Genomic DNA, 16,540 nt, shown 5'->3' with positions numbered 1-16,540 from the left:
GCCTATGACACCCGATGTTTGTTCCTCCTGTGACTGTGTCTGGCCCAGTGAGATCACCCAGCGGTTGCCCTCAAGGGTGATGACCATCTTCTACTTTCTACACACCTTCTCCCCCAGATCCATCCCCTCCACCCCCACCTCCACGTATCTCGTATCTTAGAATCATGGCTGAACAAGCCATTAGTGCGGCCACAGGAGAACCAAAGACCAGACCCAGGACAACACCAGAGGCGCAACTCGGTGGGGCCTCCATCAATAGGACTCTCCCTCCCGCAGACAGAGAGAGAGAGAGGCCCAGCCAGGGGAGACAGCTTACCCCCAGGGCCCGCCCTCCCTTCTGCCCCACCCAGCAAGGGCTCTCTTATCCTCACCTCTCCCCTTCCTCCCCAACCCCAGACGTCGGCCCCCTGACCTGGGATTCCTTCCTATGCTTGTCTTGAGAATTCTCTGCACTTATTTTACAGACATAATAGCTGAGGCCCAGAAAGGGCTACAACTAATTGTAGGTCCCCTGGCTTCTTAGGTGAAGAGCTGGGGTCCCTTGGACACATGCACAACCCCAGCCAAATGCTCTGTCCATCCAGTGAGACAATGTGACCACATCATGTTCCTCCTCCCTTCCTCGCTGCCGGTCAGCGTTTCCTCACTGTCCCCCATCTTCCCAGCTACTCCTGCTCTGTCTTCTTCAGGACTTTTCCACAGGTCTCGCCCAAGGATCATGGATCCACCCTCCCCTCCTCCCTCTCTCATCAATTTCATCCGCTTTCTTCCCTTTAGCCCATTCCTCTGGGCAAAGGGTCTCCAAAGCCTGCTTCTAGTCCTTTCCTCTTGCTGACCTTGGGTCCTTCCCAAGGTCATCTCTTCCTGACATTGGGGTTGTCAGTGGAACCAACCACGGCTTGTGTCTGAGCTTAGTCCTCCCCTGGAGCTCAGGGGCATCTGAGGGTTCCTAAGTGGGGAGGAAGGGGGCAAGCCACCATGAGAAATGTGCGTGGAGCAGAAAGAGCCTGGGCAGGAGGAGAGAGAGGACCTTTCGAGGCTGTGCTGAGTCTGCCAGTCCTCGGGTCTGTCCCTAGAACTCACATCAGAGCTGTGAGTAGCCACAAGGGCTACTAACAGAGCAACTTTCCCCACGATTTCTGTGATACATGGGGACAGAAGCAGCCTAGCTTCAGTACCCACACAACAAAAGGTGACCCAGACGCAGGGTGGGCGAGGGCCAGGCTGCTCACTTCTTCAAGGAACTCAGTATAACTGGGATGCCTTGAAGTCTGCAGGAATGCTGATGCCACTCTGGCTTTTGGGAGTCTCAAGGGGAAGTACCAAAGTCATGGCAGGCATGGGTGCCCCAGAGAGGGCCCTGGCAGCTGTGATGTGGCGAGGAAGCCTCAGGCAACCTCACAGATGGTGGACGTCAAGGGGGTAGGAGGCAGGAGCAGGAGCTGAGAACACGGCGGATGCCACGAGGTAATTCAAGCTGGTCGGCTCTTTCACGAACACCATGCAAAACCCCCTGGAGGCTTCCAGAAATAACTGGACGAGAACTGCAGGCTTCTGGAAATCCTGGTGAACAGATGGGTATAGAAGCCAGCCAAGGACAGGTCGTGACTCTTAAAGTGACCCCAGTGATACCTTTCCCAGGCTGGTGAGGCCTTGTGGGAGACTCTAGACAAAGTGCTTGTGCCCAGTCACCGCCAACATCGTTGATTCCCTTAAAACCGAATCCTTCTTCCAGTGAGGCTCTTGTGTGATTGTCCAGCTGCCCAGGTTCAATGCTATCATCAAGAGTTCACGTGTGTCAAACATCTACTCTGTGGCAGACCCCATGCTAAGTAGTTTCCAGGAATTATGTTCATTAATCCTCATGGCAACATTTGAAAGTAGATACAATGAAGATCCCTATTTACAGCTAAAGAAACTCAGAAAAATTGTATAATTTGCACCAGGTTCCTGAGCAAATGATAAGCAGAGCTAAGATATAGAGGCAGTCTGGCCGCAGAGCCCTCGGTCTCCACCAGCATCCTACATCATCCTCAGTTAATGGCTAATTCTTCCCCTGCTCCCCCACATCCTCTTGTTATTGATGCTGCTGCTGCTGTCAATGTTTTAAAATCCACATATGCTTCGTTTTTTCCCAAAAGGACATGAGATGCCTTTACAATAGGAAAGATTAATTCACTCAACAGATTCATACTGCTCAAGGGAAAAAAAAAGCACTCTTAAGGGTTGCTGTAGGTGCTGTGATTGATCCTGAAACTTGGCTTTGAGCTTCCTGGCAGCCAGGGCAAAAAAAATGAAACACTAAGTTCCGACATTCTTATTATCAGAAAGGAGGAAGCAGATCAGTTCCTCCAGAGGGACAAATATTTCCAGGAACCAGTTCTGAAAGAGGCTTCTCATGTGGGGCCTCATGTCGGGGACATGGTGTGACATAATAAAAAAGCAATCTTCTGAACGATTTGATGGCAAGAGCAGATGGAGGACTTTCAGTATAAACAGAGAGGGCATCATGCAGTCTTGGAAACAGCAGACTCAGGGTCCCCAGCATGTGGAATGCCTGTAGGCTAGAGCTCAGAAAAACTAGAATTTCCCCCCATGTGTCTAAGCTCTTGCTGGGTTTTGTCTTTTGAAAACAAAAAGCTGTATTTGGTTGTCTGATACATCCCAAAGCACTATGGAGTGGGAATGGGACAAAGCCACAGGCTATGGACACCAGAGATGCCCCAAAAAGGGTAGTTCTATTCTGAAATTTGAGGTTTCATGCACACACTCATTTATCAGGTATTTATTGTATCCTTTTTTTTCTTTTGTTATTTAATTATTTTTTATTTAATCAATTTATCTTGTTTGTTTTGGGGGGGAGGTAATTAGGCTTACTTGTTTGTTTATTTATTTTTAATGGAGGTACTGGGGGTTGAACCCGGGACCTCCTGCATCCTAGGCATGCACTCTGCCACTGAGCTATACCTTCCCCCACATTGTGTCCTTTTAGTGCTAGCTTTTGCACTAGATGGAGTGAATGAAATAACACAGGATTCCTAACCTCAAGGAACTCAGGATAAAGAACCTAGATTTTTTTTTTCTTGAGCACCTAATATGTGTCAAGCACTAAGATGGGAGCTTTGCATATGGCATCTCATTTAATATTTCTAACGAATCTATACAATAAGTATTATTATTGCCAACCACAGCACAGGACCAGACAGAAACTGAACCCCATAGTACTGGGCCTCACACAACAGGACATGCCCAACAAGGAGGCCAAAGACCCATCAGCTTCTCCATGTCCAAAATACCTCATCTGGTTGTAGGAACTTCCTTGTTCCAAGCTCTGGTGGGGAACCCCAAGTCAACAACATCAAATGATGTCCTCATATATGAAAATGCTCCTAATCAACAAATAATTTCAGGCAAGAGAAATTTTAAGAGGGAAAAAAGCCTCTGTTCAATGCAACAAATGTTTATGGAAAACTTCTCCAAGCCTGGATTTGTGCCAGGCAGTGTGGATACCCAAAAGAGTAAGAAGCCATCTCTGACTTCAAGAAGCACCCCTAGTTGAGTGGAGCATGAAATACATAAATGGTAACTTTCAACATGATTTGATGGCTGCTAAAAATAAGGTAAGCCCAGGGGCTTTGAAAAGACAGATGAGTCTTCCCTGGAGGGCAGAAGAGTCCTCCAACCTGAAGGAGGACTGGGGAAGGCTTCCTGGAGGTGGCAGCACATAAGGTGAGTCTTACAGGATGAATAAGATTTATCCAGGTGGAAGGAAAAATAGTGGTAGGGGAGATAGTTGAAAGGGAATTTCAGGCAGTAGAAAGAGTTTGAGCAAGGTAAATAACATGGAGAGAGACTCAGGGGGAGAGGGTAGGGGGAAAAAGTTAATAATTAACAGAGCATAGTATTCAAGGCTAGAAGCCATGAGGATGAGATTAGACAGACTAGCAGGGGCCAAGTTTCGAGGAGCTTGGACTTTATCCTGAGGATAGTAGGGATTGTTAGAAGGTTTTAACCAGGGAAGTAACTTGATCACAGTTGTGCTCTGGGAGCTTCTCCCAAGCATCAGTGTGGAAGATGGTTTTATAACCTGGAGAAAGGAAGAACATGTAAGTTACGAGAGAGAAAGTAGGGAGTTGCATGAAAAGGAGAAAATCTCTTTCAGCACCACTGTAGATATTGGGCCCTTACACTGCAAATCAACCAGCAACTTGAAAGAAAGTGCCTTTTAGAGCACTACTAGGCATGCAGGAATAAGGGACTGCTTCAAGTGCTCTGGCACCATCAGCAGAGAAATAGAAAAAACTGAGTTTTCCCCATTTGGATGGGAAGGGAACTTTAAGAAAACAAGAGAGTGAGAGCAAATGCTACTGTTAGGAGACCAAGACTGGGATAGATGCAAAACGGGGGCCGTCACCTTGGCATTAACCCAGGACTCTCCATAGTGACTAGGACAAGCCAGGACAGCTGCGCTAAAATTAGAAGGAAAAAAACAAACTTAGGATGAAAAACATTATTAAAGATAGAAAAGGTCAATATATAAAGATCAGAATTTTACTTTTCCTGGAAGACAGAGCAATTCTAAATCTGCATGTACTTAATAAAATAGCATCAAAAAATAGAAAGCAAAACGTGATAGAACTACAGGAGGAAATAGAAAAACCCACTACCACGGGGATAGATTTGAATCCGCACTTCTCCATTACTGGCGGGTCAAACACATTGTGTTGGCAAGTCAGAGGGTTTGAACAATATAACAAGTTGAGTTTAATGGAAATCTATGGAACTCTGTATTCAACTACACTTCTCAAGTACACATTTCTTTTAAATTATTTTAATTAGTCATGTACGAGGTTATAAAGCAAGTCTCAATCCAAAGAATCATCATGTACAGATCATGTTTTCTAAACGCAACGCCTTTAAATTAGAATTCAATAAGAAACATGCATTTTTAATTCCCATAGATTTGGAAATTTTTTTTTAAGTTTTCTTCTAAGTAATTCATAATTCACAGAAGAAATCATATTGGAAATTTTAAAACACTTAGAACAGAATAATAGGGAAAACAATGCCTACCAAAATTGTGGGACAGAGCCAAAGTAATATTTCTAGTAAAATGAAGAGCCTTGAAAATTTCTGTTAGAAAAGATGAAAAGACAAAAAAATTAATGAACTAAAGCCCAACTTTAAGAAGTTATAAAAAGAACCATAGAATAAACCCAAAGAAAACAAAATCACAAAAAAGGAATAAGTGCAGAAGAGAAATTAATTAAATCAAGCAAATAAAATCAAATTAATGCAAAGTAAAATAAAACCAAAATCAGCAATCAAAAATTGGTTTCTTGAAAAGATTCATAAAAAGACAAACCTCTGGCAAGATTGATCAATAATAAAAGAGATTAAAAAACTAAAAATAGACTTACCATATGATCCAGCAATCCCACTCCTGGGCATATTCCTGGAGGCAACTGTAATTCAAAAAGATACATGCATCTCAGTATTTACAATACAAGACATGGAAACAACCTAAATGTCCCTAGACAGATGCCTGGATAAAGAAGATGTGGTACATATATATAACGGAATAGTACTCAGCCAAAAAAAAGAATAAAATAATAACATTTGCAGCAACATAGATGGATCTGGAGATCGTCATTCTAAGTGAAGTAATGCAGAAAGAGAAAGAAAAATACCATATGATAGCACTTATATGTGGAATCTAAAAAAAAAAAGACACAGATGAATTTATTTACAAAACAAAAACAGACTCACAGACATAGAAAACAACTTATGGTTACCAGAAGGGAAAAGGGGTGAGAAGGGATAAATTGGGAGTTCGAGATTTGCAGATACACACTACTACATATAAAATAGATAAACAAGTTTATACTGTATAGCACAGGGAACTACAGTCGATATCTTGTAGTAACCTACAATGAAAAAGAATGTGAAAACGAATATATGTATGTATATGTATGACTGAAACATTATGCTGTACACCAGAATTTGACACAACATTGTAAGCTGACTATACGTCGATTAAAAATAGGAAAAGTTAAAAATAAAATACCTTAGAAGAGCAAAACCCCAAGAATAGATACTGCTGGCGAAGAAAAATAAGGCAAGGGAATGTGCTTTACCAAATATCACAGTTAAAGCAATTGTAATGATATGGCATTGACATAGGGATGGTCAAATAGATCAATGGGACAGAATGGAGAGCCTCAAACCAAAAGCATACAGAAACGTGATACATGACATAGATAGAAGTAGCACTGCAGATCACTGGGGAAAGGAAGAGCTATTAAATATGTGAGTAACTGGATAGCCACAAAGGAAAAAAAAATGAAATTGGGTCCTTTTCTCCAACCATATATGATACCAGTACTAAGAGGATTAATGCCTTAAATCTGAAAGGTAAAACTTTTAAACTCAAAGAAGAAAATACAAGAGTATGTGGCCTCAGAACAGGAAAGGTTTTCCTCAACAAGGTAAAAAGCATCATCCAAAAAAGAAAATATTCATAAATTCAGTTACATTAAAATTAAGAACTTTCATCCATCAAAACATCACAAAGGAAATAAAGACAAGCCACCAACAGGGATAAATTATTTGCGGCATACACAACTGACAGCCCAGCTGAAAACATGAGCAAAAGACATGAACAGCCATTTCTCAGAAGTGGAATTTGGAAGACTGATCAATGTGGGAAAAGAAAATCAACCTCATTAGTAATCATTAAAAAGCAAATTACGACAACATGAGCTACAGTTTTACACCATGCCGGCAAAAATGCCGAAGTCTGACACCACCAAGGGTTAGTCAATGGGAACATTTACACCCGGCTGGTGGGAATTAGCACAAGCACCTGGGAAAATAAGATGGTGCCAATTGTTAAGTTTGAACATTTGCATATTCTACTTGTCCAGCAATTCTTATTGGAAAGAAACTCATGGACTTATGCAGCAGGAAAGAGGTACAAGAATATCCCTAGCAGGGAAAAAAATGGAAACTACCTCCACACCTATGAATAAGAAACGGATAAAGCTGATTTTTGGTATGGCTACACAATGAACTCTACAGAGACGAAAATGGAAAAGCTTCCCTCACCCATAGCAACATGGCAGAAATACAATGTTGAGAGAGAAAAACAAGTTGCAGAAGACCGCATTCAGTATGATAGCATTGTGATAAAGTTCAAAAACGATCAAATCAAACAATACATTGTTTACAGAAACATACATATGTGGGGAAGGGTGTAGCTCAGTGCTTGAGTGCATGATTAGCGTGCACGAGGTCCTGGGTTCAGTCCCTAGTACCTCCATTAAAAATAAATAAATATATAAATAAACCTAATTAATTATCTTCCCTCCAAAAAACGAAATTTGTTTTAAAGAAACATATCTATGTGATAACTATATTTTTAAATAGAAAAGAAATAATAAATACGAAACTCAAGATAGTGGTTACCTCTGGGGGCTGAGGAGACAGTGAGGTAGACTAGGAAGGGATTTACAAGTGGATGAGAAGACATGGGTGATGTCCTAGATCTTTGCTTTCCAATATAGTAACCATGAACCCCATGTGGCTATTTTGATTTGTATTTAAATTAATTAAAATTAAATAAAATTTAAAATTCTGCTCTTCAAGTCGTGCTAGCCAAATTTCAAGTGCTAAGTAGCCACATGTGGCTGGTGGCTACTCAACTGGACGGCAAAGATTTATAGAACATTTCCATCATCACAGAAAGTTCTACTGGACAGCTGTGTGCTAGACCAGAGTTTGGTAAATTTTTTTGTAAAGGGCCAGATGGTAAGCATTCTGGCTTTGAGGAACATAAAATCTCTGTCACAACTCTATTCTGATGTTGTACCTCCAGGGCAGCCACAGACAACATGTAAATGAATGGATGTGACTGGGTTCCAATAAATCCTTATTTACCAAAACAGGCAGGGCACCGGAGCTGGCCTGCCAGCCAGTTTGCCGACCTCTGTTATAGATCTTAAGTTGGGTGATCGGTTGGCAGATGATTATTTTATCATCTGTCATAATTTTCAAGCATTCTTACAGATCAAATATTACACTATACATTTTAAAATATATATCTAGAGACAATTGAAAAAATCTGAATAAGAGCTGTAGATGAGATAATACTATTGTAACAATATTAATTTCCTGATTTTACCATTGGACTGTGATCATGCAAGATAATGTCGTTGTTTTTAGGAAATACTATGGGTAATGGAGGGTCACAAGGGCAATTTACTGTCCAACGGTTCAGAAAAAAATTCGTGTATCTATGCATGTATATATCAAAACACCACAGATTGGGTGGCTTAAACAATAGTTTACTGGACACTAGAAGTCTAAGATCAAGGTATCAGCAGGGTTGGTTTCTTCTGAGCCCTCTCTGCTTGGCTTGCAGATAGCCACCTTCTCCCAGTGCCCTCACATGGTCTTCACCGTACATGAGCATCCCTGGTGTCTCTTCCTCTTCTTGTAAGGACACCAGTCATACTGGATCAGGCCCCTACGTTCATGGCTTCATATTAACTTAGTCACCTCTTTAAAGACACTACCTCCAAATACAGTCACTTTCTTCTAGGAGTTGGAACCTCAACATTTTAATTTTGGGGGAGACACAACTGAGCCCATAAAAGGTAGGTAGGTAGGTAGATAGATAGGTAGGTAGGTAGGTAGGTAGGTAGGTAGGATAGATAGATAGATAGATAGATAGATAGATAGATAGATAGATAGATAGAGATAGATAACAAATTTGGTAAAATGTTAAGAATTCAGGTAAAGGTGAGACAGAAGTTTTCTGGACTATTCCTGCAACTTTTCTACAAACCTGAAATGATCTCAAAATTAAGAACTTAAATACACATATATGTAATTATAAACACTTATAATAAGGCTAAAAATTACAACTACAATTTTACAATGGTGTATAATGTTATTCTTCAATAAAAATTTTACTTAAAAAAATTAAGTCAAAAAAGATGAGAGGTTGATGCTGGCAAATCCAGCAGCCCAGAGGAAGGAGAGGACTGGGAAGAATCTGGTGATCAGAAGGCTGTGTGTGATCTGGAGAGAGACGTTCCTATGGAAGGAGGTGGAGGAAGCTAGACTGAAGTGGAAGGTAAGGAAGTGGAAATAGCAAATGCTGACAACCCTTTACAATCATTTGGCTGTGAATGGGAGAAGAGAGGGTAGTACCAAAAAGGAAATTCTGCTGAAGGAATGGAAGAAAATGGATCATGGTGCAATGCTGCTGGCAGAGCCACGGAGCAAGGGAAGCCCAGAAGCAGCACGGTATAGACACAGTGGTCATGCGCACAGAACCTGGAGTCAAGCTGCCAGGACTTGGAACCAGATCTTGTCTCTGCCATTTGCCAGCTCTCTCAGTTTTCCTGTCTTTGGTCTCTGGAGTGGGGGTGGTGATAACAGACCCTATCCCACAGAGTAGCCAGAAAGGTTAATAAGTTAATAAATGCAAAGTGTTTAAAGCAGAGCACAGCACCCAGGAAGCACTCAGTAGAGGAATATGTGGTAGTTATTATTAGTACAAAAGCGGGGCGTGGGGGGTGGAAAGGGTGATGAAGATCGCTAGGGAAATGGGAGGAACTTGGAAGAGGGGTGGAGGGAGAAATTGGTTCTGGACCATGGGAGGGATTCTTCATCTTGGAAAAGGCCAGGATAGGTATGTTTGAGAGTCAGAAAATCAAAATTAGACTCTTTACTGGCCAATTGAGAGTTGATCGATGGGGGGAACTTTTGAGAAGGGGCCTTGAGTGTCTCAAAAGCTGAAGGGAGAGTTTGGGGACAGAGGACAAGAACAGAGTTTGAGGGGTGGTTTGAGGGCCCAGGAGAAGTCAGGACCAGGCACTTGTCTGATCTTCCATGAGGGTTTTCACAGACCCCATGCCAGGACAGGGTGAGGTGAGGTGAGGAGGGGGAGACAACCAATGACAGCCTGACCTAGAAGGCTCTTGTGGCCAGGGAGGTGGGAGGACAGGGCTGCAAAGGTACTGAAGGTACAGGTCAGAGTCATCAGTGAGTGAACGCTGGGCTCCTGAGGGAGAAGGAATGGAAGAAAGGTGAGAAGGGGGTTAACAGACAAGGAAATCGAGGAATTGGGGCCTGGAGGCCTCTCTGAGCTCAGGGAGCAAGAGCTGAGGGCTCGGGGGTGACAACTAGATGGACAGAGAGTGGTGGTCAAAGAGACGGGTGTTAGAGCGTAAGGTTTTAGAGGTTGAGCAGTTCCAGGTGACACTGGGGTCCATGATGTGACCACAGTATTGGTGGATAAAGTGGAAAAGCCATTGGAGGCGACTGGTCAAGGAACGGAAAGAACCAGGGTGTGGGTGCATCATCCATGAGGCTGATAAGGCACCCCCAGATGGGGCAGGATGGCAGCTGAGGGGAAGACTCTGAAGCAGGCACCCAGGTCAACAGAATGCGGCTGAGTGAGTATAGAACAGGGTGATGGGGAAGGGTAGAGGGTGACGCAGCTCCAAGGGCAAGATCCACATCTGGACACACCCCTGGGATCAAGAGGAAAAATCCAACCATACCCCTGGCTCCTATCATACCTGGAGTTTGGCGAAAAGAGCTGCCTCCATTCACAAGGGCCGCAGGGAGGAAGTGTGTTGTCCTTAGGGATAGGAGGCAGAGGATTCTGTGAAAAGCCTGAGGGTGTGGAAGGTTTACTTGGCAAAGACCATGACAACCTGGCTTTTGGCTCACACACTATCCCCAGGCCCAAGTGCAGGGCCGGGTTGGCAGTAGGTGCTCGAAAATATTTGCTGGATTGATGAGTGGGTGAGCAGATGGGCAAGTGGGTGGCAGATGGATGAGTGAGTGGATGGGGGTGATGGATAGATACATGGATGGATGGATGAGAGGGCAGATAGTTGAGTAAGTAGATGGAGAGATGGATGCATGGATGGATAGGGTGAGTGAGAGGATGAATGGAAAGAAGAGTGAGATGGTGGGACATGTGTGGAGGTGGGTGAATAAATAAGTGAAGTGAATGAATTGAAAAAACTGAACATTCCAGGAAACAGGACAACAGCCTGGAAGGTCAGAGAGGTGACAGAGGTCACAGGCCAGGCCTTTCCCCAGCAGCCTCGACTACTCATTAGAAAAGCTACACCCACAAGGAGGTTGCAAAAACCATTATCACTGCTCCCTGAGGGCCCCCAGCGCAAAGGCTCACCTGTGGGCAAAAGCCCCCACCCGTGGCCCAAAGCCCCCACCCGTGGCCCCTGGGTCTAGACTGGAAGCATAGAGGACATAGGACTAAGGGAACAGACTGGCTTGGTCTGGTGACCCCCTTCCCTCTCAGGATCAAGGCCAAGCACCCTAGGAAGCAGGAGAAGAATGCAGACCCCAGGTTCTCATCACAGAAGTTTATGGACCTGGCTTCGCCTCTGTCATGCCTTTAACAGATTATACGACTTTTCCTGGCTACTCTTCCTGACAAGACTTTCAGGAAAAATGCCCCTGTCTTCTCCCTTCTGCCTGCCCACCCCAGTGCATGGGGACATGAACCAGCTGCCTGGATCCAGTTACCTCACTGAAGGAAACCCATGATCAGGGCAGAAGCTGGCCTGGCCTGGGGGCTCTCTTCCAGCCACAGGGTTGCCAAGGAGATAGATTTCCTCCAAGCCAAGATAAGCATCTGAGCTTTATCTCACCTCAGCCTCTGATCCCCCACCACCACTAGGACCATACCCGCTCCCCAGACACACCACGGCAGGCCAAGCCCGGAGAGCAGAGATAAGGTCCTCCTGGCCAGCAGACCGCAAGCAGGAGATGGAGGCGGGGATCTTCCCTTTTGCCCACTCAAAGCTAGAATTCTGCTTCCTTCCTTAGAAGCGGGCCTCCAGAGAGTATCTGGGCAGCCATCCCAGCCTCTTCTCAGGTGGGGGCCCTGCTTTTCACCCTCTAGTATTCAGCAATGATTACATCCTAATTGATTTATCTCTCATTTTGGGCACTAATCAAAGGCAGAAAATCCAGCCAATCTGAGCATCAGGGAAGCAGAAGAGTGCATTACAGTAAAAAAGATTTTTCCAGATCTCTTAACAGATAAACTGATGGCCACTGGGAATCCTTCAGGCCTGAAGACCCAGATCCAACATCCAAATTGCTCAGCACCCTATCATAGACACCTCCCCCAAGCCAGGCCCTTGCTGGATCCTGGGGTCACAGATCCAGTCCTGGCCTTCATGGAGCACCTGGGAGCCTGGATGAGCAGTACCTGACCCAGCCTGGGGAATCCAGGGAGGCTTCACAGAGGAGATGACATTTCAGCTGGGTTTTGAAGGATGAAAGTGATTTCTTCAGACACAAAAATAAGGGGGATGGGCCTTCTAAGCAGAGGGAAGGGTGTGGGAAAGTCCTGGAGCCACGAAAAAGCAGCACCTGATTGGACAGTGATGGTAAATGAAATGGCTGGGATCTCAGGCCCTTGAAGGGGAAGAGGAGATTGGGAAGGGACTATGGAGAGATGAGGCTCCAGTGTAGGGAAGGAGTTCCAGGTACCAGGTTTTCAAGAGAAAAGCTGGAGGAGCTCAGGCGGGGGCATGTGTAGTTGGGGGATCTGTGTATTATCAGTGGGGAGATGGAGGTCTGAGAGATGCTGCCCAAGGTCATGCAGAGTCAACGTTATCTCTGGGTCTGGAATGCAGCCCTGCCCCCGCCCCAGTCCCCCACTAATCCCAGGCCTGTGCTGCCTCTTCCTGCCTCCTTAATAGCCTCCATGCACACTCTTTCCATTCCAGCCTCCATGCCTTTGCTCTTGCTGTTCCCCTGCCCAGAATACCCTTCCCTCCTCTGTACAAACCACACCCATCCCTCAAGTTCTAGCTGGAGTCCTACCTCAACCAGGGGCCTGAAGCAGAGATCCAGGGTCAGAGGTGGGTGGGGGTCAAAAGAGAGGTGGTGAGTGTGGCAGAAAGTGTAGAGACCTGATTGAGAGCACAGCTCTGCTGAAAGTGAGCTGTGTGACTTGGGGCACATAACTTTCCCTCTCTGGGCCTCAGTTTCCTGCCTTTTCAGAGGAGAATAAGGAAAGGTCCTTATCCTCAGGGAGCTCACAGTCTAGAAAGGACCATAAGGTAAAAAAAGGACCTGTGACTTTCGAGGTGTATCAAATGCCTTGAGTATGCAAATGAGGGGAAAGTTTATGGAGAAACATTTAGGGGCATTTTCTCTGAACCTTGAAGAACAGGTAAAATTTCACGTAGTAGAGATGGAGGCAGAAGAGGGCCCACCAGGCAGAGAGCACGGCCTGAGCAAAGGCTGGGAGGCGGAAAGTTTAGGGTGTGTTCAGGGAAGAATGAGTGTCCCGGTTCTGGTTCCTTCTGAGTCAACAGTTCAGGCGCTTTTTGTAAGCGGGCAGCCCAGGCCGGGCAGCCTCCAGTAAACACCTGTTTGCACAATCGAGGTCACACACAGGGGCATGCTTGCACAATGACCTGTTTGCACAATCTCAGCCGACTGCTGTATTCCAGCCAAACTGGCTGCTGGTGGAGTAGCTGAGCCTTCACTTCCGGACACTCACCCCAGCTGGCCCACCTGGTCTCTGCCCAGGGTCCTTCAGGAACAGGCTGCTCCTTGACCCACCCAGCAGCCCATACATCACAGGCAGTAACAGAAACAGAAACCATCCAACCCTCAGTAGGGCTGCTGAGAATGAGGTCCCCTCCCCAGGGCTCCCTGACTGGGGTTTCCAGGCCACAGAGGCCAACAGACCTGATGGAGGAGGGGGCAGGGCAGGAGGGCTGGAGGAGGAAGTACCCACAAGGCAGACACTACGTGTGAGTGAGGGGATGACTCCACATCTGCCTTGTGCTTTCCAGCTCACCAGAGTAAACATTTATTGAGCATTTACTGTGTGCCTAGCTCCATTCCATGAGCCTCAACCACATTATTTCTCCCAATAATCCCACGAAGCAAATATTAATATTATCCCCATTTTAAAGATGATGAAACCAAGGCTCAGAGAGGTTAAACAACTTGCCCAGGGTCACATAGCTAGTAAGTGGGAACCTAAGCAGTCTAACTCCTCAGCCTCTGCTCTTAATCTGTCTATATGCTAATCCCTCTTCCCTGAGGAAAGTTCTTCCTTAAATCTAACTTTCATTGCAGCTGCTGCAGCTCCATTTCCTAGTGCAGGTCCTTGGTGGAGAATGGAGTACAGACGAGATCAGTAAAATCTTGCTCTGACATATTGAACTATGAGGAGGGGAAAAAAATAAAGGAATTTTCTTGAACACCTACTATGTGCTTGTTATCTTGCTAGGCTCCATACCTCCCATAGCTCATTTAATCATCACAAAACCCCTGGGAGGAATTATTATCCCTGTGGCAGATAAGGAAACTGAGGCTTGGAGAGGGTAAACAGCTTCTCCAAGATTCCACAGCCCAGTAGACATGCATTGAGAATTCCCTGTGTGCCCTATGCTGAGGCTGGAGGCAGAGATGAGAACATGGTTTCTGCCCTCAGGTTGTCCACAGTCTAATGGAGGAGACAGACAACTAACAACTACCACAGCATCACAGGATCACCAAAGAGGGAGGGCGCCTGACCCAGCCAGAGAGATGCTTAGGGCAGGTGAGATGTCTGAGCCCTGGCAGAGGCAGGACTCGGCCAGCGGGAGGTGACAGGGGATCAGACCAGGCGGAAGTCTGCAGTGCCTCCATCTGAGGGGTGCAGAGACCTGGCAAAGGCAGGGAATTTCAGAGTTGTTGACAAGACTGAGAGCTCCCTCTAGGCAGGAACTAAGGCTGCTTTTTCTCACCTTTGTACTCCAGCATCTGCTCGAAAAACATGTTTTCTGAATGATAAACGAAAGGCCCATTCTCCATTAGGAACTGATTGGATGTGCAAGTGTGGGAAAAGGGTCTGATGAATGACTCCTGGATTGGGTGACTTGGGGAGTGGGGATGGTGGTATAATTTACCAAGCTGAGGTCTATGGGAGCTGGGGACAGTTGGGTGACGTGAAGGGGGAAGATTCAACTATTCAATCATTCACATTAAATATTCAACAAATATTTAGTGAGGGCTCACTATGTGATGGACAGTGTTGAAGATACTAGATAAAGTTTTAAATGAAACAGGCTAAAACCTTTGCCCTAATGGAGTTTTAGTTCTAGTGGGAGCTGGGGCAGGGTCAGCCAGTGTCAGATGATGAAAAGTATAATGGGGGAAAGAGGGCTAGGGTGGTGGAGTTGAAATTTTTTTTAAGGGTGGTCAGAGAAGGCCTCAATGAAAAGGTGACATTTGAGCAAAGACCTAAAAAAGGGGCAAGAGTGACCTATGTAGTTATTTGAGGGAAAAGAGTCCAGGAAAAGGAAACAGCAAGTGCAAAGGACCTGAGGCAGGAGGGAGCCTATCAAGTCCAAGAAATAACAAGGAAAGGAGAGTGGCTGGAGCTGGACAGCAAAGCAGCAACGCGGAAAATAATAATAGGAGAGGGGCCAAGGAGGGAGTAGGGCTTTGTAGGTCACTGAAAGGGCTTGGACTTTGAGTGAGATGAGAGCCATTGAGGGTTTGAGGCAGAGGATAACATGACCTGACTTCCGTTTGATCAGTACCACATTGGCCACTGAAGAAACACTAGACAGGTGGAGGGACAAGGATGAACAGCAGTGGGGGAGTAGGGAGGGGGCTACCGCAATGATCCTGGTAAGAGAAAGGCTGGCTTAGAGCTGGCTGGTATTGGCTTAAGTGATATTTAGATTTCCAATTTTTCATCAGGAATATATTCAACGTATGGCCAAGCTGTACTTTACAATGAATCCCTGTCTACTCAGGATTCTGCTTATATTTTCAAAGAAGCGTTAATGGGATTTGCTGAGCACATGGGGCCTCTGGGATACCTCAGGGAGGTTACTGCAGACGGTTGTATATTCCAAACTGGAACCAGAAGTGGAGCCCAGGTCTGCCCCATGACAACAGACTCAGGAGCCCACTTTCCCTAAAAAGGATCGTAAGCTACACCACTCTGCCAGTCTGTTGGTACCTAACCTTTATTGGGTCATAACTCCAATAAACTATGAACAGACTGAAACCTCTTCAGAAAAATGTACAGAAAATTACTAGTAAACAATTACAGGAGAATTGTGGATACAGAAAGTGGAGGATATAAAATATAGTCTACTTCACTCAATGAAAAAACATTCAGTTAAGCAGAACCACTGTGAGTGAACGTTGCCAATTTCTAGTAAGCCTATGAAGAACCAAGCCTCACAGGTGACCCCCTGCCTTGTTCCCAGAGTCCCCATTTCTCTTTCTGCCTGGCCTTTGGGCCGTGGTGGGGAACATGCAGTGAAGAGGGCAGCGGGGAAGAAGGTACCATGTTACAGAATTCCCTGTAGCCCTCTGAATACCGGGAAGCACCCCAAGGCTAGTGCTGAAAAGAGGCTTAGGACTGAGCAAGCCTTCAAGCCAGGGTCTGCCTCCCAGTGATGCTCCCCCCAGGGCATGGGAATAGCACCCAACCGGGTTGGAGCCTGGGCCCTGCCAG

At 45.5% G+C, this 16,540-nt stretch overlaps 1 long non-coding RNA gene and 1 other non-coding gene across 3 annotated transcripts in view; both read right to left on the bottom strand.

Annotated features, from left to right (window-relative positions):
- LOC116668345 overlaps positions 1–16,540 on the bottom strand; it is a 77,010-nt gene that overhangs the window by 32,151 nt on the left and 28,319 nt on the right. The window contains exons 2-3 of one of the 2 annotated variants that reach the window (XR_004325510.1): positions 5,421–5,465; positions 5,074–5,133 (exon numbers count right to left, since the gene is read on the bottom strand). This is a non-coding gene — a long non-coding RNA (uncharacterized LOC116668345). The remainder of the gene's footprint in view (positions 1–5,073; positions 5,134–5,420; positions 5,466–16,540) is intronic. The other variant, XR_004325509.1, reaches the window with a different exon arrangement.
- TRNAP-AGG lies at positions 2,900–2,971 on the bottom strand. Its single transcript has one exon. It is a non-coding gene; the product is annotated as a tRNA-Pro (tRNA).

Source organism: Camelus ferus, chromosome 13, assembly GCF_009834535.1.
Source record: "Camelus ferus isolate YT-003-E chromosome 13, BCGSAC_Cfer_1.0, whole genome shotgun sequence".
Classification (NCBI taxonomy): Eukaryota; Metazoa; Chordata; class Mammalia; order Artiodactyla; family Camelidae; genus Camelus; species Camelus ferus.
This window is presented reverse-complemented; position numbering and strand designations above follow the sequence as displayed.